This window comes from Triticum aestivum, chromosome 6B (genome assembly GCF_018294505.1).
Source record: "Triticum aestivum cultivar Chinese Spring chromosome 6B, IWGSC CS RefSeq v2.1, whole genome shotgun sequence".
Lineage (NCBI taxonomy): Eukaryota > Viridiplantae > Streptophyta > Magnoliopsida > Poales > Poaceae > Triticum > Triticum aestivum.
Genome location: NC_057810.1, coordinates 616,547,222 through 616,570,556, shown reverse-complemented (window position 1 = coordinate 616,570,556; position 23,335 = coordinate 616,547,222). Strand labels below are relative to the sequence as shown.

Sequence of the window (23,335 nt, the reverse complement as noted above, 5' to 3'; positions counted from 1 at the left end):
AACACTTCTATTAAAATGCTTAAAGAAGTTATTTTTCCGAGGTTTGGAGTCCCTAGATATCTTATGACTGATGGTGGTTCACATTTTATTCATGGTGCTTTCCGTAAGATGCTTGCTAAGTATGATGTCAATCATAGAATCGCATCTCCTTATCATCCGCAGTCTAGTGGTCAAGTAGAGTTGAGCAATAGAGAGCTTAAATTAATTTTGCAAAAGACTGTGAATAGATCTAGAAAGAATTGGTCCAAAAAACTTGATGATGCATTATGGGCTTATAGAACTGCATACAAAAATCCTATGGGTATGTCTCCTTATAAGATGGTTTATGGAAAAGCGTGTCATTTGCCTCTTGAACTTGAACATAAGGCATATTGGGCTATTAAAGAGCTCAATTATGATTTCAAACTTGCCAGTGAGAAGAGGTTGTTTGATATTAGCTCACTTGATGAATGGAGAACCCAAGCATATGAGAATGCCAAGCTATTCAAAGAAAAAGTCAAACGCTGGCATGATAAGAGGATACAAAAGCATGAGTTTAACGTAGAAGATTATGCGTTATTATTCAACTCTCGTTTAAGATTTTTTGCAGGAAAACTTCTCTCAAAATGGGAAGGTCCCTACGTTATCGAGGAGGTCTATCGTTCTGGTGCTATAAAAATCAACAACTTCGAAGGCACAAGTCCAAGGGTGGTAAACGGTCAAAGAATTAAACACTATATTTCAGGTAATCCTATCAATGTTGAAACTAATATTATTGAAACCGTAACCCCTGAGGAATACATAAGGGACACTTTCTAGAATGTTCCAAACTCCGAAAAGGTATAGGTATGTGGTACGGTAAGTAAACCGACTCCAAAACAACTCCAATGGCAATTTTTATCAGTTTTGGAATATTTAGGAATTTTAGGAAGAAAGAAGTAGTCCAAAAGGGACACGAGGCCCCCACGAGAGTGGAGGGCGCGCCCCCCTATCTCGTGGGCACCTCGTGTGCCTCCCGGACTCCGTTTTCTTGCACGTTACGTATTTTGGTCGGCAAAAATTCATTATATATACTCCCGAAGGTTTTGACCACCGTATCATGCAAATATCCTCTGTTTTCGTTTCGAGCTGTTCCTGTAGCAGATTTGGAGCAAGATGTCGTCCCAAGATTCGGAGGGAGAGAGCTATATGGCTGACTATATCGCAAACCCAAAAGCATATGGGGATGTGGAACATTATGGCTGGACCACGGAGGAAGAAGAAGATTATGATCCAAAGGGGAAGGAGGAGACAAGCTCCGACGAAGAGGACGATCCACTACCTCAACCTGGCGATATGCATGTGGAGTTCAAGAAGTCAAGCCTCCCTAAGGTTCAATCTATCCCACCATGTTTTTTTGCAGGACAGCAAGGCGGCATTATGCAAAAAGCTAATGAAACTTGAGCTCGAGAATGAGGATCTGAGGGAGCAAAAGTTTAGCCTCAGACGCAAGCTAGAGAAGAAAAATGCAGCAACTCCACCATCACCACCTCCAAGGACATAATCACATGGGTATGGGCACTCCCCTTGGCAACTGCCAAGCTTGGGGGAGGTGCCCCGGTATCGTATCACCATCACACTCTTATCTTTACCGCTTTATTTAGTTTGATCCTTTTAGTAGTATCTTGATCTAGTAGATTCAAGTTTCAATTTCAAGTAGTTTGAGTTTTCCTTTGTGATCTCTTTTTGTAATCGAGTCCGTGAGCTATCTATAATAAATATTAGTGTTGATCAAGGGCTTTACTATGTTGCTATGATCTTGAGAAAGTAGAAAGAATAAAAGAGTTCATATTGATCTTATGGATAGTGATAACTTCACATATAGAAAGTATGAGGCATAAAAATTGTTGAGAGTTGATGAACGTAGTTTTGGTCATCGTTGCAATTAATAGGAAGTGATAAGGAAAGAGGGGTTCACATATAAATATATTATCTTGGACACCTTTTATAATTGGGAGCACTCATTAAGTATGACATGCTAAAAGAGTTGACGTTGGACAAGGAAGACAACGTAATGGTTTATGTTTTTGCACATCTTAGTTAAAGTATATTGTCATTGACCTTCCAAACATGTTGAGCTTGCCTTTCCCCCTCATGCTAGCCAAATTCCTTGCACCAAGTAGAGATACTACTTGTGCTTCCAAATATCCTTAAACCCAGTTTTGCCATGAGAGTCCACCATACCTACCTATGGATTGAGTAAGATCCTTCAAGTAAGTTGTCATGTTGCAAGCAAAAAATTGCTATCTAAATATGTATGACTTATTAGTGCAGAGAAAATAAGCTTTGTACGAACTTGTTGTGGAAGTAATAAAAGCGACGGACTGCATAATAAAGGTCCACATACAAGGGGCAATATAAAGTGACGTTCTTTTGCATTAAGATTTTGTGCATCAACCCTAAACGCACATGACAACCTCTGCTTCCCTCTGCGAAGGGCCTATCTTTTACTTTATGTTTTTACTTTATGCTTGAGTCAAGGTGATCCTCACCTTTCCCTTTTTCATTTTATCCTTTGGCAAGCTCCTCGTGTTTGAAAGATCATGATATATATATCCAATTGGATGTAAGTTAGCATGGGCTATTATTGTTGACATCACCTAAAGGTGAATACGTTGGGAGGCAACACAATAAGCCCCTATCTTTCTCAGTGTCCGGCTGAAACTCCATAACCACAAGTATTGCGTGAGTGTTAGCAATTATAGAAGACTACAAGATAGTTGAGTATGTGAACTTGCTGAAAAGCTCTATTGTTGACTCTTTCTGATGTTATGATAAATTGCAATTGCTTCAATGACTGAGATTATAGTTTGTTAGTTCCCAATGAAGTTTTTGAACCATACTTGACATTGTGAATTGATTGTTACTTGAGCATAAGAAATCATATGATAAAATCTATATATGTTGCTGTTATTAGAATGATCATGATGCCCTCATGTCCGTATTTTATTTTTATCGACACCTCTATCTCTAAACATGTGGACATATTTTTTGATTTCGGCTTCCGCTTGAGGACAAGCGAGGTCTAAGCTTGGGGGAGTTGATACGTCCATTTTGCATCATGCTTTTATATCAATATTTATTGCATTATGGGCTGTTATTACACTTTATATCTCAATACTTATGGCTATTCTCTCTTATTTTACAAGGTTTACCATGAAGAGGGGGAATGCCGGCAGCTGGAATTCTGGCTGGAAAAGGAGCAAACATTGGAAACCTATTCTGCACAGCTCCAAAAGTCCTAAAACTCCACGAAACAACTTTTTGGATTTAATAAGAATTTTTGAGCGAAAGAAATACGCCAGGGGGCCCACACCCTGTCCAAGAGACAGGAGGGCGCCCCCCCTATAGGGCGCGCCCCTAATCTCCTGGGCCCCCTGGTGGGCCTCCGGCGTCCATCTTCTGCTATATCATCGCTTTTACCCTGGAAAAAATCGTGGGCAAGCTTACGGGACGAAACTCCGCCGCCACGAGGCGGAACCTTGGCGGAATCAATCTAGGGCTCCGGCGGAGCTGTTCTGCCGGGGACACTTCCCTCCGGGAGGGGGAAATCATCACCAACGTCATCACCAACGATCCTCTCATCGGGAGGGGGTCAATCTCCATCAACATCTTCACCAGCACCATCTCCTCTCAAAACCCTAGTTCATCTCTTGTATCCAATCTTGTATCAAAACCACAAATTGGTACCTGTGGGTTGCTAGTAGTGTTGATTACTCCTTGTAGTTGATGCTAATTGGTTTACTTGGTGGAAGATCATATGTTCAGATCCTTTATGCATATTATTACTCCTCTGATTATGAACATGAATATGCTTTGTGAGTAGTTACGTTTGTTCCTGATGACATGGGTGAAGTCTTGCTATTAGTAGTCATGTGAATTTGGTATTCGTTTGATATTTTGATAAGATGTATGTTGTCTTTTCCTCTAGTGGTGTTATGTGAACGTCGACTACATGACACTTCACCATTATTTGGGCCTATAGGAAGGCATGGGGAAGTAATAAGTAGATGATGGGTTGCTAGAGTGACAGAAGCTTAAACCCTAGTTTATGCGTTGCTTCGTTAGGGGCTGATATGGATCCATATGTTTAATGTTGTGGTTAGGTTTACCTTAATACTTCTTTTGTAGTTGCGGACGCTTGCAATAGGGGTTAATCATAAGTGGGATGCTTGTCCAAGCAAGGGCAGTACCCAAGTACCGGTCCACCACATATCAAATTATCAAAGTACCGAATGCGAATCATATGAACGTGATGAAAACTAGCTCGTCGATAATTCCCATGTGTCCTCGGGAGCTCCTTTCTCATTATTAGAAATTGTCCAGGCTTATCCTTTGCTACATAAAGGATTGGGCCACCTTGCTGCACTTTATTTACTTTATTTACTTGTTACTCGTTACTATTTATCTTCTAACAAAACTATCTATCACCTACAATTTCAGTGCTTGCAGAGAAAACCTTACTAAAAACCGCTTATCATTTCCTTCTGCTCCTCGTTGGGTTCGACACTCTTACTTATTGAAAGGACTACGATTGATCCCCTACACTTGTGGGTCATCACATCCCCAAATCAATCCTAGGGTTCTAATCGGGCCACTCGACGCCACTCTGCCCCGTCCATCGGCCGACCGTCCTGTGCCGCCGCCACCACCTACGCTGCCGCGGCCACGGTCGCGGTCGTCCTTCTCCACCGCTACCTGCTCCGCCCACCACCTTCCTGCGACGCCACGGGTGGGGCGCCTGCCACCTGCTCGACCCACGGCGTGTCCTCCTTCCATGCGCCCGGCCGGAGCACTGATAAGAGGGGGGATGGTGCACACAGAGGAAGTACGAGGGTGAACCCCAGCGTGAAATGGCGAGCGGCGACGACCCCGGGGTATTTGGCGAGGCAGGCATCGGGCCGGAGATCTGCCGCGTCCACGACTGGGTTCTCGAGGGTTAAGTCACACCTCCTGTTTAGATTGAGCTTAGTTGTGCATTTCAACAGTCGATTCGACTTGGTTTGCTCGGGTAGTTTAGCTAATGGTGTGCTGATTGCATCTTTGTTTTTCGTCGGTTAGGATGGAGTTGCAGGTTGCTTTCTTGGTGCACATTAGAAGGGACCGGTACATGCTGAATGCAAAGAATAAGAAGAAATTTCAAGGAGGTTTCGATTATCTATTGCCAATGGCTTGTAATTGTAGTTTCGGACAATTTGGGGAGGTAATTTGCAGCCAATATCCTTGGGATTTGCTTGATGAAGTGGAATACAAATACTACGATGGGGAAAATAAATGGGTGACTGGTACCTTGGTAGTAGATGCAGAATCGTTTTGGTCTACTTGACACGGACGTGATGCCTATGTTCATGATCATTGCCTTAGATATCGTCATAATTATGCTCTCTTCTATCAATTGCTCGGCAGTAATTTGTTCACCCACCATAATATTTTCTATCTTGAGAGAAGCCACTAGTGAAACCTATGGCCCCCGGGTATCTTTTTCATCATATTAGTTCTCTTTTCCATCATACTAGTTTCTGATCTACTATTTTACAAATCCTTTACTTTTCGATCTATAAACCAAAAATACCAAAAATATTTACTTTACCGTTTATCTATCTCTATCAGATCTGACTTTTGCAAATAACCGTGAAGGGATTGACAACCCCTTTATCGCGTTGGGTGTAAGTTTGTTGATTGTTTGTGCAGGTATTCGGTGACTTGTGTGTTGTCTCCTACTGGATTGATACCTTGGTTCTCAAACTGAGGGAAATACTTACTCTACTTTGCTGCATCACCCTTTCCTCTTCAAAGGAAAAACCAACGCAAGCTCAAGAAGTAGCAGGAAAAATTTCTGGCGCCGTTGCCGAGGAGATCTACGTCAAGTCAAGACATACCAAGTATCCATCATAAACTCTCATCTCTTGCATTACATTATTTGTCATTCGCCTCTCGTTTTCCTCTCCCCCACCTCTAAAATGATTTTCGAAAAGATTTGCCTATTCTTCGCCTCTCTTCCATTCGTCTTCTTTGCTTGATTTTTGTGTGCTCGTGTGTTGGATTGCTTGCTTTGTCACGATGGCTCAATATAATACTAAATTGTGTGAATTTTCCAACACCAATAACTATGATTTTATTAGCACTCGGATTGCTCCCACTACTAATGCTGAATCTTGTGAAATTAATGCCGCTTTGCTGAATCTTGTTATGAAAGATCAATTTTCTGGCCTTCCTAGTGAAGATGCTGCATCCCATCTAAACAATTTCGTTGATTTGTGTGATATGCAAAGGAAGAAAGATGTGGATAATTATATTGTTAAATTGAAGCTATTTTTGTTTTTGCTTAGAGATCGTGCTAAAACTTGGTTTTCATGTTTGCCTAAAAATAGTATTGATTCGTGGAATAAATGTAAAGATGCTAAGTATTTTCCTCCCGCTAAGATCATCTCCCTTAGGAACGATATTATGAATTTTAAGCAACTTGATCATGAACATGTTGTACAATTTTTGGAGAGGATGAAATTGATGATATAAAATTGCCCTACACGTGGTTTTAATTTGTGGATGATTATACAAAAAAATTATGCCGGATTGAATTTTGCTTCTAGAAATCTTTTAGATTCGGCCGCGGGGGGGGGGGCACTTTTATGGAAATTACTTTAGTAGAGCCTACTAAGATCGTAGATAATATCATGGTTAATTATTCTCAATGGCACACCGAAAGATCCACTAGTAAAAGAAATCATGCGATTGAAGAGATTAATGTTTTGAGTGGAAAGATGGATGAACTTATGAAATTATTTGCTAATAATAGTGCTTCTTCTGATCCTAATGATATGCCTTTGTCCACTTTGATTGAGAATAACGATGAATCTATGGATGTGAATTTTGTTGGTAGGAACAATTTTGGTAACAATGCGTATAGAGACAATTTTCCTAGTAATTCCTCTAATAATTATGGTAATTCCTACAACAATTCTTATGAAAATTTTAATAAGATCCGCTCTGATTTTGAGAATAGTGTTAAAGAATTTATGAGTTCGCAAAAGAATTTTAATGCTTTGATTGAAGAAAAAATTCTCAAGATTGATGATTTGGCTAGGAACGTGGATATAATTTCTCTTGATTCTTTGAAACTTAGATCTATCGCACCTAAGCATGATATCAATGAGTCTCTCAAAGCCATGAGAATTTCCATTGATGAGTGCAAAGAAAGAACCACTAAGATGCGTGCTAAAAAAGATTGGTTTGTAAAAGCGTGGTCTTCTAGTTTTCGTGATGATAATGATGAAGATATAAAAGTGATTGATGTGACTCCTATTGAATCTTTGTTTTCCAATATTAATCTTGATAAAGATGGGACCGGAGATGAGTCAACTTTTGTTAAAAGGCGTCCCAATGATTCGAAGTTTTTAGATTTAGATGCAAAAATTGATAAAAGTGGGATTGGAGAGGTCAGGAGTTTAAGCAGCAATGAACCCACTCTTTTTGATTTCAAGGAATTTAATTATGATAATTGTTCTTTAATAGATTGTATTTCCTTGTTGCAATCTGTGTTGAATTCTCCTCATGCTTATAATCAAAACAAAGCTTTTACTAAACATATCATTGATGCTATGATGCAATCTTTTGAAGAAAAGCTTGAATTAGAAGTTTCTATCCCTACAAAACTTTATGATGAGTGGGAACCTACTATTAAGATTAAGATTAAAGATTATGAATGTCATGCTTTCTGTGATTCGGGTGCTAGTGTTTCCACGATTCTAAAAACATCGTGTGATGTGTTAGGTTTCCGTGCTTTTGATGATTGTTCTTTAAATTTGCATCTTGCGGATTCCACTATTAAGAAGCCTATGGGAAGGATTAATGATGTTCTTTGCAAATAGGAATTATGTGCCCGTAGATTTCATTGTTCTTATATAGATTGCAATCCTACATGTCCTAATATTCTTGGTAAACCTTTCCTTAGAACGATTGGTGCAATTATTGATATGAAAGAAGGAAACATTAGATTCTGATTTCCGTTAAGGGAAGGCATGGAACACTTTCCTAGGAAGAAAATTAAATTGCCATATGAATCTATTATGAGAGCCACTTATGGAATGCTCTTGTAGCATCATCAACCACTTCCTTAACACTGCAGAATTTTGAGGAATGCTCTTGTAGCATCATCAACCACTTCCTTAACACTGCAGCACAATGTAGAAAACTCACCGTGATAAATCCAAAAGGACAAGATATCGCAAACCATACACAAAATGAGCTATTAAACAAGGGAGAAAAATAGTTGCAGATGTTTCATAGCAGATAAATTTGAGAAAATCCAAAACAATTTCTCCACGGGTCTTCTTAAATGTAAGTTTAGAGTGTAGCAGAAACATGTTTTAGCTCCAGGATTGAAATGACAAGCTTTGACCTAGTGGAGTGCAATGGGACAGTTTTTGGGACAAATTCATAAACCACAGAAGCTTCTGTTAGGCTTTCAGAATGATACACCCTACACAAACTTCAACAGAAATAGCCAAATAGGGGAGGGAGATGTATATGATGCCGTAAGAGAGAAGCATGGTAAGCCAAACAGAGTGTGTGGTTCATCAATACTTAAAGTGTGCATACCTGACCATCCCATGCCCCCAAGAATCGAAGAATTGCAGACCTCCGTACATAGCGGGCCTTTCTTTCTTTGGTACAAGAGCAGTTCATTCCAACGAAGTTGCCATCAAAATCATCAAGGGGGCCTGCAACCGACACCTAGCACAAAAGTGAGGATGAAGTTATGCATGAAAAATGAAAGTTACAATGCCTGAAACTAAGAATACGCATCATTGCATACCACGATAGAATATAGATTAAGCAATTCATGCCATCATATAGTTATTTATTTGAACTGTACAAACTAAAGCAGCTAGCTCACCTTGTGGATCTGGCATGTGCTAAACATGGTCTCATCAGTTCGAGCGCTTGGAGAAGCAAGACCTACTCCGCTTGTGTCCGTTAATAGTCCTAAATTGAAATTGCGACATACAACCGCTACCTTCCTATAAGGCTCAAACTGCATCTCATGATCAAGACTTACATGTGCGGCATTAACACCAGCGACGTTGATGATGAAAAAAATCAACATATATCTCAGGATCAGCTATCCCACCCAGTGACAATCTGATCATTTGGAAGGCGTACTATAATCTGAAATGAGCACAAGGTAATGGCTCTACCGAATTAATGATTACAAGTGCAGTATATATATTACAGGAAAGGAGTAGAGAAGAAGTTACCGTCAAATGTTTAGTGATCTTGCTTGCATGCATGCCAAGTAAGTGGAATCAAATTTATCGATGTAAGGAAACTTGTAGCATCTGGACATGAGCTTTTGTTGCATATGCCTGTGCATTCGCCTAACTTGGTATCACCTGGAGAGGGAGAGAGTCATACGTGCAAATTGAATACTAGCTGATAAAAAAAAGGTAAAATGAGGAATTATTAGCAGTATATATAATCACCAACCATGGAATGAGGCCAGCGCTACAACACTCATACTTAATCTGGAAAGTACTTGCTCACTCAAGGCACCATCTCTGGATTCACTCAATTTCGCTATGGAGGTAGCATCCAAACCTAGTTAATTGAGATAAAATCGTGTGTGATGCAGTTAATAGAACGGTCAATTATGAATAATCAGGAAAAGGGAAGCAAATGTGGACTCACTTGGCATAATTGCTTTCATCTCACTGTTGATTGTTGCTCTTGTAACATCATCAACCCCTTGGTCCTTAACTCTTAACGTACAAAACTCCCCGTGATAAATCCAAAAAGGCAAGACATATTGCAGAACACATGGACGAGATGTGATATTAAACAAGGGGAACATAGAACAAGAAGGGAACTAAATTGTTACCGATATTTCACAGCATAGAAATTTAAGAAAATCTTAAACAATTTCCCCATGGCTCTTCTTCTTAAATGTAAGTTCGAGTGTAGCAGACATATGTATTAGCGCTGGCACTGAAATAACAACGTTAATCTAGTACAGTGCAGATCTAAACAATTTAAGAGAAAAAACACATGAGTACAAAAAATAGCTAATGGGACAGTTTTTGGTATAAACTTGTAAAGAAGCTGCTGACTGGCATTGAGAATGATACACACCTTGCACACAAACTGAAATAAAAATAGGAGGCATTTGTTTGTAGAATAAGATGTAGTAAGAGAGACGCATGGGTAAGCCAAAGATAAAAGGGCAGTTCATTAATACTGAAAGTGTACATACCTGACCAGCCGGTGAAACACCAAGAATCGAAGAATTCGATTCCTTCGCACGCAGGCAGTCCTTTTCATTTTGGTACCAGAGGAGTTCATCCCAACAAAGTTGCCATCAAAATCAACAAGGGGGCCTCCAATCCCCGCCTAGCGCAAAAGTGACAATGAAATTACACAGAAAAAATGCAATTCATAATACCTGAAACTAAGGATACAGTGAGTCAGTGATAGAATGTACTACGGAGTATTAAGCCACTGACACCATCATACAGCTATTTGCTTGAACTATACAAAAGCAGCTCACCTTGTGGACCCGGCACATGCTTACGATTGTCTCACTGGTCAGAGGGTTTAGAGGGGCAAGATCAACCCCACTGGTGGCCGTTAAAAATCCTGAACTGAAACAGCGAGATACAGCTGCTACCTTCGTATGAGGCTCAAACTGCATGTCACCATCAAGACTTGCGGCATCAAATTCAGACACGTTCTTGATGATGACAATGCAAGAATCAGACATGAAGCACGTATCCGCCCAGTGACAATCCTATCATTAGGAAGGCGCACTTTAATCTGAAATGAGCACAGGCGCAGCATGTATATATTACTAACATGCATAATTGATAATCCAGGAGAGGAGTAGAGAAAAAGTCACCTTCAAACTTGCAGGCCAAGTAGGTGGTGGAACCAACGGTGCCGATGTCAGGATCGTAGCTTCGGAAACGGAACAGGGGGTTTCAATGCATATGCCTGTGCATTCACGTAACTTTGTATCACCTACATATACAGAGAGAAAGTCACTCGTGCAGACTAAATAACTGGTCATTTAAAAAACAGGCAATATATGAGAAAGTATTAATGGTGTAAGTATGATCACCAACCATCGTATGAAGCGAGCGACACGACAGTCCTGCGCAATCTTGAAACTACTTGCTCGCTGAGTTCACTCAAGGCGTCTGGTAATAAAGACATACCATCCAAAGCTAGTTAATTGAAACAAAATCATACTGTATTTGGTATATATGCAGCTAACAGAACCGTCAGTTTTATTATTATGAATGTGTACTTGCAGGAAAAGGGAAACACCATGGACTCACTTGGCCTAGTTGCTCTTTTGTGAGGGCGTTGTTGCGCTTGCTTTTCGTCATCGATCTATAATTACAACTTTACAAGCCAGCCTGAACAGCAAGGAACAAAATTCAACTAACACTGATCGATCTGATCACGCAACTAGTGGATCGGATCAACACGAAGAATCGCTCTTCGAAGCAGGGTGAATTGGACTATCCAAATACAATAGATCGACAAAAAAAAGAGCAACGGCGCCGGAATCGCTCTACGAAACAGGGTGGGTTGAAGAATCCAAATACTACATATACTAAATCTAGACACGTTTAAATTTTCTGGGTTGTTTGAATTTTTTTGGCAGTTTGAACTGATAAATAGGGTGATGACACGTGCTATTTCGTTGGGACCTGGATGGGTAAACTTCTGGGGTGCACCGTGCACGCTGCGTTGTTCTGCGATTTAATTCCTGGTCAAACATGGGTCCTGTCGGTTGAACACCGCTGTATTCTTGCCTGCATGCACGCGGTTCGCGGCAAATTTGACCATTTTGACCTATGGACGAAATCAATTCACGGAATGAACTGACCGTAAAATTATTTCACAGTCCTAACCTTTTTGTGTAGCGCCCGCCACGACGGCGCCACACTCTACTGTGCAGCGCCTAGCACAGGGGCGTTGCACACCAGTCCACCGTGGCAGCCCCTGGGCCCGCACCCAGCAGTGCAACGCCTCCGTGCTAGGCGCCACACATGTAATGTGCAGCGCCTAGCCCGTAGGCGCCACACTTGTAAAGTGCAGCGCCTAGCGCGTAGGCGCTGCACTGTGACTTATCCAGCCACTCGGCTGCCCCCCCCCCTTCCCCACCCCCACACCACACACTCTCCCACTCTCCTCCCCGAGCTTTGCCCCCTCTCCCCCTCTCTCCCCCTCTCAAATCCTCTCCCAAATCTTGCAAATTTGAAGAATTTGTCCGTGGATTTCGAAGTCTAACCCTCCCTCAAGGTAATATTCTCCATTCCCCTTGTTTTGATCTAAGTAAAGTTCCCATTGCTCATTTATTGCTTGTTTGGGGAAACCCTAGTTTTGTTTGGATCTAGAGATTTGCATGGAAATGTGAGGTGTTTGTTTGCCAATTTCTATGGTTAGGCTTTGTTAGTATGCTAGGGTTATTCTTATGGGTGTTCTTATGTTGGTGCTAGGGTTAGGTTTAGGGCTAGGGTTATGGTTATGGTTATGGTTAGGGTTAGGGTTAGGGTTGTTGTTTGATATATATATTAGGGTTTCTATTCCGTGTTAATCCTTCTATTAGTACTCATGGAAGCAATGTTACCTTGTGTTATTGGAATGCTTATAGGGATGGGAAGAACATGTGTGTTTGTTCATCATGGGGACGAGGACGCCTTTTTGAAAGGCAATGTAGAACCGGACCCGGATGAGGTTGACATGGTGTTTGATAGTAGTCCTAGCTATGCGGAGCTCTTGCAACAAGTTAGGGAAGATTTGAATTGGACGGACCCTAGTGATATCATAGAGTTGGAGGGAAGGCATAATGTTGGTTTTGGAATGCACATCCATTGGAAGACAATGCGTGTAAACTCAGAGCAACGTTGGGTTGCATACAAGGAGACGGTGGCCGAATCACTAGACAAGGCTCTTGAGTTATTTGCAACGAAGAAGATTGATTCAAGTTTGCATTTGGACTTGAACCGGAACCCCTCCCCTTTGGTTGCTAGTAGCCCCACACCCTTGAAGCGAGATGAAATTGTTGAACCTCTTTTGACCCAAGAAGTGAGGCCAACATTGAGCCCGTTTACAAACAACCAAGATGAAGCTTTGCAAGAGGACAATGATGAGTATGCGGACGATGACAATGAAGTTGATCTCCATGACAACAATGTGGGTGATCTCGACAAATATCACTTGCAAGAGACAATGGACCCTTCCATCCCTTTTTCCCGTGCATATGCATCAGACTCGGATGATGATGGTCCCGATGAACAAGTTGATGCGGAGGGGTTCACGGTGAAGGAGGCCGAAGCTTTCGAGAAGGTATTTGGTCGGGATCATCGAACTACATTGTTCAAGGATGTTAGTCTCGCGGATGAAGCCGTGGTAGATGGTGGCCAATGTGTACCTCTTGGGGTTAGGCCAAGCTCTTATCGTGATTTGGGAGACGACAAGAACCGCATTGCTAAAGGTTCTAAGTTCGACACCTTCTTGGAATTGAAGATGTGGCTCGACAACTACTCGGTTACGCATTATCGTCCACATAAGGTGGTGCACTCGGACGTCGAAGTGCGCTACATAGTTGCATGTGCATGTGAAGATGAAATATGTCCATGGATTGTGCGTGCAAGACCATGGAAAGGAGGTCCCACTTGGCATGTAGTGAGTTGTGTGCCAACTCACATGTGCCAAGGCAAAAGGGTGGATGGCAAGATTGTGTCCCAAAACCACAAACAACTCACGTCCGAGTTCATCGCTTACAGGCTCTCCAACTCAATATCCACACTTCCAACAATGAGCGTCCAACATGTCATTTACCTTGTGAAAGCCATCTTTCACTACAAGGTGAAGTACGGTAAGGCATGGAAGACGAAGCAAGCCGCATTTAAGATGTTGTATGGTACTTGGGAGGAAGCATACAACCGAATCCCTAGGTTGTTGTTAGCCATGGCCGCGACAAACCCGGGCATGGTTCATGTGGTCGAGCCTCATGGGCACCAAACAACGGTTCATGAAGGAAGGAAAGTTAGAGTATTTGGCCGTGCTTTTTGGGCGTTCGAGCAATGTGTGAGGGCTTTCGAACATTGTAGGCCGGTCATCGCAATTGATGGCACGTTCTTGACCGGACAATACAAGGGCACCTTGTTGGTTGCGATAGCAAGTGATGCCAATAACCGGGTGTTGCCATTGGCATTTGCTTTGGTTGAGGTGGAAAACAATGACAACAGGGAGTGGTTTCTGCATCTTTTGAGGCGAAGGTGTTACCCGCTCAAAGGGAAATTTGTGTCATATCGGATCGGCATCAAGGAATTCTTAACGCGGCGGAGATTGACATTCCCGGGCATGCTCCGTTGCACCATCGATGGTGCATGAGGCACTTTTGTTCGAACTTCTATAGGGCATGTGGCCTTAAGAAGTTGGCCGATGATTTTCAAGATTGTTGTCTTGCTTTCTCCGAGGAGCGCTTCGCCAGTTTGTACCACAAATTGCTCGCACACAAAAAACTTGATGCCGGGGGTCAAGACTTTCTCAATAGGCACATTCAATACCGGAACAAGTGGGCACGTGCCTTTGATGAAGATGGCCGGAGATACGGTCAAATGACAAGCAATATGGCGGAATGCTTAAATAGGGTGCTCAAAGGTGCACGTGGATTACCCGTGACGGCAATAGTTTAATACACATTTGACAAGATGAATGCGTACTTTGTAAAGTACTCGATGGAAACCGATGCACAAATAGCGGGTGAGAACCCACGGAAGTACAAGTACAAGTTCCCACCCAAAGTTGATGAAAGGTTGGTATTTCAATCACGGAAGGCGGACTCAGAAGAAGCTATATTATATGACAACGAAGAGTGGAAGTACGAAGTGAAAGAGCCAGGAGGAACCACAAACGATGGCCGGCAACATGGAGGTCGGTCTTTCAAGGTGTCGTTAACACAATGTGATTGCACTTGCGGGAGGCCGTTGTTGCTTCATCTCCCATGCTCACACTTGTATACCGCCGGTCGCGTTCGGAATGTGGACATCAATCACCCAAGCACCATGAGGGAGTCCGAGTTCTCAATCATGACGGTCAAGAAAACATGGGCTCCCCGCTTTCACCCGTACTTTGACCAATCGCAATGGCCGGAGTATCATGGAGTTCAACTATGGCCGGATCCGGAGTTGAAGGTTGTTAAACGGGGTAGACGTAAGACAAAGCGTCTTAGAGGAGACATGGACGGATGGGGCCATGGTGGATCTGATGGTGTCGCCGACCTAGAACATTCTGGTGATACATACTCGGGGTCACGACAACCGAAAAGGTTTGAAAGCCACCTTAACTTTTGGCCCTGGCGCTGCAACATGAACAAGTGAATGAGACATCGAACGTAGCAACACATGTTAAGTGCTAGTTTGAAGGAGATGTGAACCTTAATGAATGCTCGAAGTGCACCTTCCCCATCGCTTTTGCCAGCCGGGGTTGTTTCCAGAATAGTGTCGGTCTCATCAGCTGCTTTCTTGATCTGGGCACGCTATGAACAGAAAAGGTATTAATGTGTTAGGCAAGTGAAGATGTGCATATTGCGAATTGAAAAGCAAAAAGGGCACATACCACAAAGTTCATCATTGGCCCCGCAGGGATCACGGAGTTGCCTTTCCTGACTAATGCGTTGTACTGGTGCTGGGCTACCTCATCAAAGACGGTGGGTTCTTCCAAAATCTTATCATCATACGCCGGCTTGCATACCTCCACACGAGTGATGCCTAGAAACCATGTGAGATAGTTGTTGAACGCAATCGGGCAGTGCTCACGAAGCTTGGCTCGTTTTCCAGCCCTAGCTTCCTCCAAAGCAAGCGCCCACTGTATGACATACTTGTTGTGATGCTTGGCCCAATCCTTAATCTTCCGTTGTTTTTTCCTATCCAACCTGCAAGTTAGAAACATCGCATTCATGCTTAGCATCATCGAAACCGCCGAGAAGTTGCTAATTGCTCAAGGTTGATTATATCTTACGCGTGTAGCACTATATCCGTGTCCTCAAACTCCGGCGGGTGTGGCATGAACAAACCAAACTGACGGTACACCCGATGTGGCATGTGAAGCTCAACCGCCCAATTGCATATGAGTGGACACCGCATATGCCAGAGATCCCTATCCCTAGTGCACATCGGATTCAGCGTGAACTCTATAGGGTTCCCAAAACTCTCTCCTTTTCCATAAGGTTCCCATTCAACCTACAAAATTGGATAGAATGAAAAATTGATATTGAGTTACGATGGAAGCATGATAATAACTTATGCAATGTCAATTCACCTGCTCAGGTGTGATCGCGTCCATCTCGCTCCTGTACAGCTTGTACATGACCGAGGGATTATCCGTCATCTCATTTAACACATCCCACTTGTAAGCGCAAGTGGGGAGCCGTAGTGGGTCGTCTTTCTCGTCCCAATCCTCGAACTTCACGGTCTTCGGTCATCCAACCGGCAAACGCTCCCAGCTCCATATGGAAAGTGCGAGCAAACAACCACCAATACCTCCAGATAGCCTACAACAGGCTTCGTCCAACTGCACATAAAAGAGAACATGGTTTAATTAACAGCAAGATCGCATTCATAATGTACCAATGAATTGAAACAGAAACAACTTCATACCTGTCTATACAAGTAAGCCAGTGTCGCCGAACCCCAACTCCATTTGCTATCGAAGACGGTCAACGCCTTGAGCCACATCCATGGAGCATTCTTGCCTGTGCCATCAGCAAACATACTCCTGGATATCACGTACCACATGTAGACACGAGCATATGTCTTCACCGTGTCCTCATTAGCATCCTCAGGGCAATTACTGAAGTTCGATACAATCCACGTGAAAGTAGCACCGGTTGCGACTCTTTCCTTCTTCTTGCCTTCTACTTCTGGTTCCCGCGGCTCCAGAGGAACCATACCGATAAGGGCAAGCATTTGCTCGCGCCACTCATCAGAATCGGTGCTCATACATAGAGGTTTCCCATCGATAGGAAGACCGGTGATCATAGCTATATCCTGGAGCGTCAAGGTCATCTCCCCGGTCCGAAGATGGAAAGTGTGTGTCTCCGGCCTCCAATGATCAATAAGCGCGGTGAGTGGTGGAGCATTGTTGGGTGGCGTCGACCTGCTGACCAACTGAATGAAAGGAAGAAGTCCTGTCTCCCTAACATACGGTGTGTACCACTCATCATAGCACATCCACCCAAGGTTGACCCCGTGAGCCCGAAGCTTGAGAGGTGCAAGCTCCTACAAGCAAACAAACAAATCATTACATATGGGGGGTATGTGTTTGAAAAAAAAACACGAAATTCATAACACCGGCAACTTTCATTATTACCTGCTGCTTCACTGACATAGCGTACAACCGGTGTTGTAGATCCCAATGATCATTGAGAAGCCAAACCATCCTAGCAATTTGCAAAAAAGTTTTCTTCTCAACACGATTATCTTTTGAATAAAAAAACTAAAGTACGGCCACTACATGCAAATTTCAAAGCATATGTATCCAAACCATTCTTGCCAATACAAATGTGATTTCAATAAACTAAACTAAGCCTACTTCATGCAAGATTCAATACAAATATCTTTTCCATATAAATAAAATGTCAACCTATGTATCCAAACTATATAAATAACATGTCAACCTATGTATCCAAACCACATTCTAATCTAACAAGGGTTCCCCAAATCTAATACATGCAAGATTCAAACAAAAGTTCCCCAAATCTAATACATGCAATATTCAAACAAGGGTTCCTCAAATCTCCGAAATAGCATACATTCTATGGATAGAAAGAAGGGGATCGGAGAAAAGTACCTTCTAGGATGGTTGGTGAAGGAATCCACGGGCCAAATCGTCAGATCTGAAGGATTTTGGAGAGGGGATTGAGAGGGGAGAGGAGAGGGCCGTCGCCGCCGCTGTTCTGTAACTGATAATGGGGTGGGTTGGGGACGGCTAGTGCGCGCGGCTGCATCTAAGTCACAGTGCAGCGCCCGAGCGCTAGGCGCTGCACATTACATGTGTGTGGCGCCTAGCACGGAGGCGTTGCACTGCTGGGTGCGGGCCCAGGGGCTGCCACGGTGGACTGGTGTGCAACGCCCCCGCGCTAGGCGCTGCACAGTACGGTGTGCCGCCGTCGTGGCGGGCGCTACACAAAAAGGTTAGGGCTGTGAAATAGTTTCACGGTCAGTTCATTCCGTGAATTGATTTTGTCCATAGGTCAAAATGGTCAAATTTGCCGCGGTTCGCCGGGGTGATTTGTTGACTATATGCATGTACTGATGGATCGTTGGGGCAGTGTATGATATGTGGGGTAGCATGCATGTCTTCCGCACGTGTCGCCGGTTGCTTATGTGGACGTTTCCTGATGCTGTGCTGCGTGTGTGCATGTCGGTTTGGTTGTGTATGTGTTATTTTACCGTGCCGGCACGTTGTCAATTTGTTCAGATTGATACTTCTAGGCTGGCACGTGTGCAGTTTCCACAATTCTCGGGCGGTGCCGCTGTTGCCGTATTTTCTGGATGTCGCTGTTTAGTTCTGTGTCATTCGTACTCTGGTCACTCTATAAATAGGTGTTCGACCGTGTTGCTTCTCCCAGCCTTGCACGTCGTGGTCTCCATTCACATAGATGGATCGTGGTAGGCCTTGCCGAAGTGGCCTCCGCAGTCCGGGTCGTCCTCCTGGAATTCGCGGCGCAGTTATTGGGCGTACCGGTCTGCGTCTCCGTCGTCCGGGTTGTCCACGTGGGATCCATGGGATAGTTGTTGGGCGTAATGATCGGCGAGGCCGTGGTGCGTCCATTTCGGGACCTCCTGTGGGCGGTCGTCTGTCCGATGATGATTTACTACGTGAGGCCGTCCAGCTATTCATCATGTCGTTGGGTCTGCATCTTCTGGTTAGTCACGTCAAGTAATTAAGGTATTTGCCTTGATGTTCCGTGTAGGGGTTTGAGGTTAGAGTTCATCTGCCGCTGATTTGCGTCGGCGGCGCAAAGAGATCCGACTGGGAAAGCGTCCTGTTGATGGCGCTGTTGGTGAGTATGCGTGGGTTCTTTCCTTGCTTGGTTCGGATTGGGTTGTCTCAGTCTTTCATTTATTTATTTTATGTAATTAGTTATTTGTTTCTTCCCCTATTGTAGCCGATTCTTTATGTGGTCTTGGTTCTTCACGTGGTGTGGACTCTGCTGTTTCCTTGCCCAGCTCTTCGGCTGAGTTCTCTGGTACTGCTTATCTATACGTTTTAGTTTTTGTGAAAAATTGTTACAGATAAAATATGTTAAATTGTTTGCCATCTTTTATCTAAGAGGGCAATATATGTTCATGGTGCATGCCGGGGCTGCCGACGGGGCTACATGCATGTCCCATGCATTATTGCGTCTTGCCTTTGTGAGTTGTGACTACGTGCATGCCCCCATGCAGTTCCTTTTTCTTTGTTTTTTTGCATACAATGTATGATTCTTGGGAAAGTGTCAATAGCGCCCGAGCTCTGGCGAGCTCGGTATTTAAAAAAGAGCAAAGCTATATCCAAAGTTTCAAAAAAATCGAAAGAACATCCGTGGAAACTTATACATTTTCCGCATGCACGTGTGAAGAATCATTTGAATTTTTTTGTGATTTGTAGACTGTACGGAAAAAAATCGGCCCAACAACAAGACGGCTCATTTTAGGAATAGGTTTCTGTCTTTTTCTGTACACCACTGTGACTATTTAGAAAAGAAATCATAAATTCAAGAAAAAACACGCTGTACAAATTCATTTTGGTTTTTCAAAACGAGCCTGCACTCATGGTTCCCCCCTTTTTTAGGAGAGTCTTCGGCTCCATTTGATGGTCCAGTTGTTGGTCAACCTGCTGCTCTTTGCATTGACACCTCAGGTTTGCTGCTTGGTATCTTTTTAGATTATATAATTTTGGTATTTGTTATGTTCACTCCTTTTTCTATTTTAGTACAAACGGCTACTTTTTTTTAGAAAAGAAGGATTACCCTCGGCTTCTGCATCTGGGCGATGCATACGACCATTTTATTAATTATTCTCACAAGACCTTACAAAGTCATACAACAGTAAGGCTAAAGCCATCGTCTAAGCAACAAATATCGCTACACCTATCCAGTTGATGAAGGGGCGCAGATAGCGTGGGCCTAATACCAAACGGACATCGCAGCCAAGCCTAACATCTAAGACGTGAGACCCCAACTTAGCCACTTGCCGGGTCTGAGGCACACACTGGTCCGGCGTGCTCTCAGAGGCCGCCGCCGGCAACTGCCACCGCTCCATCTTTAGAATTGATGCATCAACCTTGCTCGGTCTAGCTATCATCGACGACACCACGGCGCCCAACGGCACCTCCTCCCTGCGCGCAAACAGCTGAGCACGTCGCGATCGCCACTGATTCACCTCAGCGCCATGCTGCCAAGTACCACCTGTTGGGAAACGTAGTAATTTCAAAAAATTTCCTACGCACATGCAAGATCATGGTGATGATATAGCAACGAGAGGGGAGAGTGTTGTCTACGTACCCTCGTAGACCGAAGCGGAAGCGTTGACGCAACGTAGAGGAAGTAGTTGTACGTCCTCCCGGTCCAACCGATCCAAGCACCGTTACTCCGGCACCTCCGAGTTCTTGACACACGTACAGCTCGATGACGCACCCCGAACTCCGATCCAGCAGAGGCACGGGGAGGAGTTTCGTCAGCACGACGGCGTGGTGACGATCTTGATGTTCTCTGTTGCAGGGCTTCTCCTAAGCACCGCTACAATATGACCGAGGTGTAATATCGTGGAGGGGGGCACCGCACACGGCTAAGGAACGATCTCAATGATCAACTTGTGTGTCCATGGGGTGCCCCCTACCCCCGTATATAAAGGAGTGGAGGAGGGGAGGGCCGGCCCTCTACTATGGCGCGCCCTAGGGGAGTCCTACTCCCACCGGGAGTAGGATTCCCCCTTTCCTAGTCCAACTAGGAGTCCTTCCATGTATTAGGAGTAGGAGACAAGGAAGGGGAAGAGAGAAGGGAAGGAAGGAGGGGGTGCAGCCCCTCCCCCTAATCCAATTCGGACTAGGCCATGGGGGGGCGCGCGGCCTGCCCTAGGCAGCCTCTCTCTCTTTCCCGCAGGGCCCAATAAGGCCCAATACTTCTCCCCGGTGAATTCCTGTAACACTCCGGTACTCCGAAAAATACCCGAATCACTCGGAACCTTTCCGAACTCCGAATATAGTCGTCCAATATATCGATCTTTACGTCTCGACCATTTCGAGACTCCTCGTCATGTCCCCGATCTCATCCGGGACTCCAAACTCCTTCGGTACATCAGAACTCATAAACTCATAATATAACTGTCATCGAAACCTTAAGCGTGCGGACCCTACGCTTCGAGAACAATGTAGACATGACCGAGACACGTCTCCGGCCAATAACCAATAGCGGGACCTGGATGCCCATATTGGTTCCTACATATTCTACGAAGATCTTTATCGGTCAGACCGCATAACAACATACGTTGTTCCCTTTGTCATTGGTATGTTACTTGCCCGAGATTCGATCGTCGGTATCCAATACCTAGTTCAATCTCGTTACCGGCAAGTCTCTTTACTCGTTCCGTAATACATCATCTTGCAACTAACTCATTAGTTATAATGCTTGCAAGGCTTAAGTGATGTGCATTACCGAGAGGGCCCAGAGATACCTCTCCGACATTCGGAGTGACAAATCCTAATCTCGAAATACGCCAACCCAACAAGTACCTTTGGAGACACCTGTAGAGCACCTTTATAATCACCCAGTTACGTTGTGACGTTTGGTAGCACACAAAGTGTTCCTCCGGTAAACGAGAGTTGCATAATCTCATAGTCATAGGAACATGTATAAGTCATGAAGAAAGCAATAGCAACATACTAAACGATCGGGTGCTAAGCTAACGAAATGGGTCATGTCAATCAGATCATTCAACTAATGATGTGATCCCGTTAATCAAATAACAACTCTTTGTCCATGGTTAGGAAACATAACCATCTTTGATTAACAAGCTAATCAAGTAGAGGCATACTAGTGACACTCTGTTTGTCTATATATTCACACATGTATTATGTTTCCGGTTAATACAATTCTAGCATGAATAATAAACATTTATCATGATATAAGGAAATAAATAATAACTTTATTATTGCCTCTAGGGCATATTTCCTTCAGTCTCTCACTTGCACTAGAGTCAATAATCTAGATCACATCACCATGTGATTAACATCGATAGTTCACATCATCATGTGATTAACACCCATAGTTCACATCGCCATGTGACCAACACCCAAAGGGTTTACTAGATTCAGTAATCTAGTTCACATTGCTATGTGATTAACACCCAAAGAGTACTAAGGTGTGATCATGTTTTGCTTGTGAGAGAATCTTAGTCAACGGGTCTTTCACATTCAGATCCGTTATGTATTTTGCAATTTTCTATGTCTACAATGCTCTGCACAAAGCTACTCTAGCTAATTGCTCCCACTTTCAATATGTATCTAGATCGAGACTTAGAGTCATCCAGATCGGTGTCAGAACTTGCATCGACGTAACCCTTTACGACGAACCTTTTGACACTTCCATAATCGAGAAACATATCCTTATTCCACTAAGGATAATTTTGACCGCTGTCCAGTGATCTACTCCTAGATCACTACTGTACTCCCTTGTCAAACTCAGTGGTGGGGTATACAATAGATCCGGTATACAGCATGGCATACTTTATAGAACCTATGGCCAAGGCATAGAGAATTACTTTCATTCTCTTTCTATCTTCTGCCGTGGTCGGGTTTTGAGTCTTACTCAATTTCACACCTTGTAACACAGGCAAGAACTCTTTCTTTGACTGTTCCATTTTGAACTACTTCAAAATCTTGTCAAGGTATGTACTCATTGAAAAACTTATCAAGCGTCTTGATCTATCTCTATAGATCTTGATGCTCAATATGTAAGTAGCTTTACTGAGGTATTTATTTTAAAGAACTCCTTTCAAACACTCCTCTATGCTTTGCAGAATAATTCTACATTATTTCTGATCAACAATATGTCATTCACATATACTTATCAGAAATATTGTAGTGCTCCCACTCACTTTCTTGTAAATACAGGCTTCACCGCAAGTCTGTATAAAACTATATGCTTTGATCAACTTATCAAAGCGTATATTCCAACTCCGAGATGCTTGCACCAGTCCATAGATGGATCGCTGGAGCTTGCACATTTTGTTAACACCTTTAGGATCGACAAAACCTCTTGGTT

The 23,335-nt window shown here is 43.4% G+C and overlaps 1 pseudogene; it reads right to left on the bottom strand.

Annotated features, from left to right (window-relative positions):
- Positions 1-8,482: 8,482 nt before the first annotated feature.
- On the bottom strand, positions 8,483-16,419 carry LOC123139465 (uncharacterized; annotated as a pseudogene).
- Between the last annotated feature and the right edge of the window lie 6,916 nt (positions 16,420-23,335).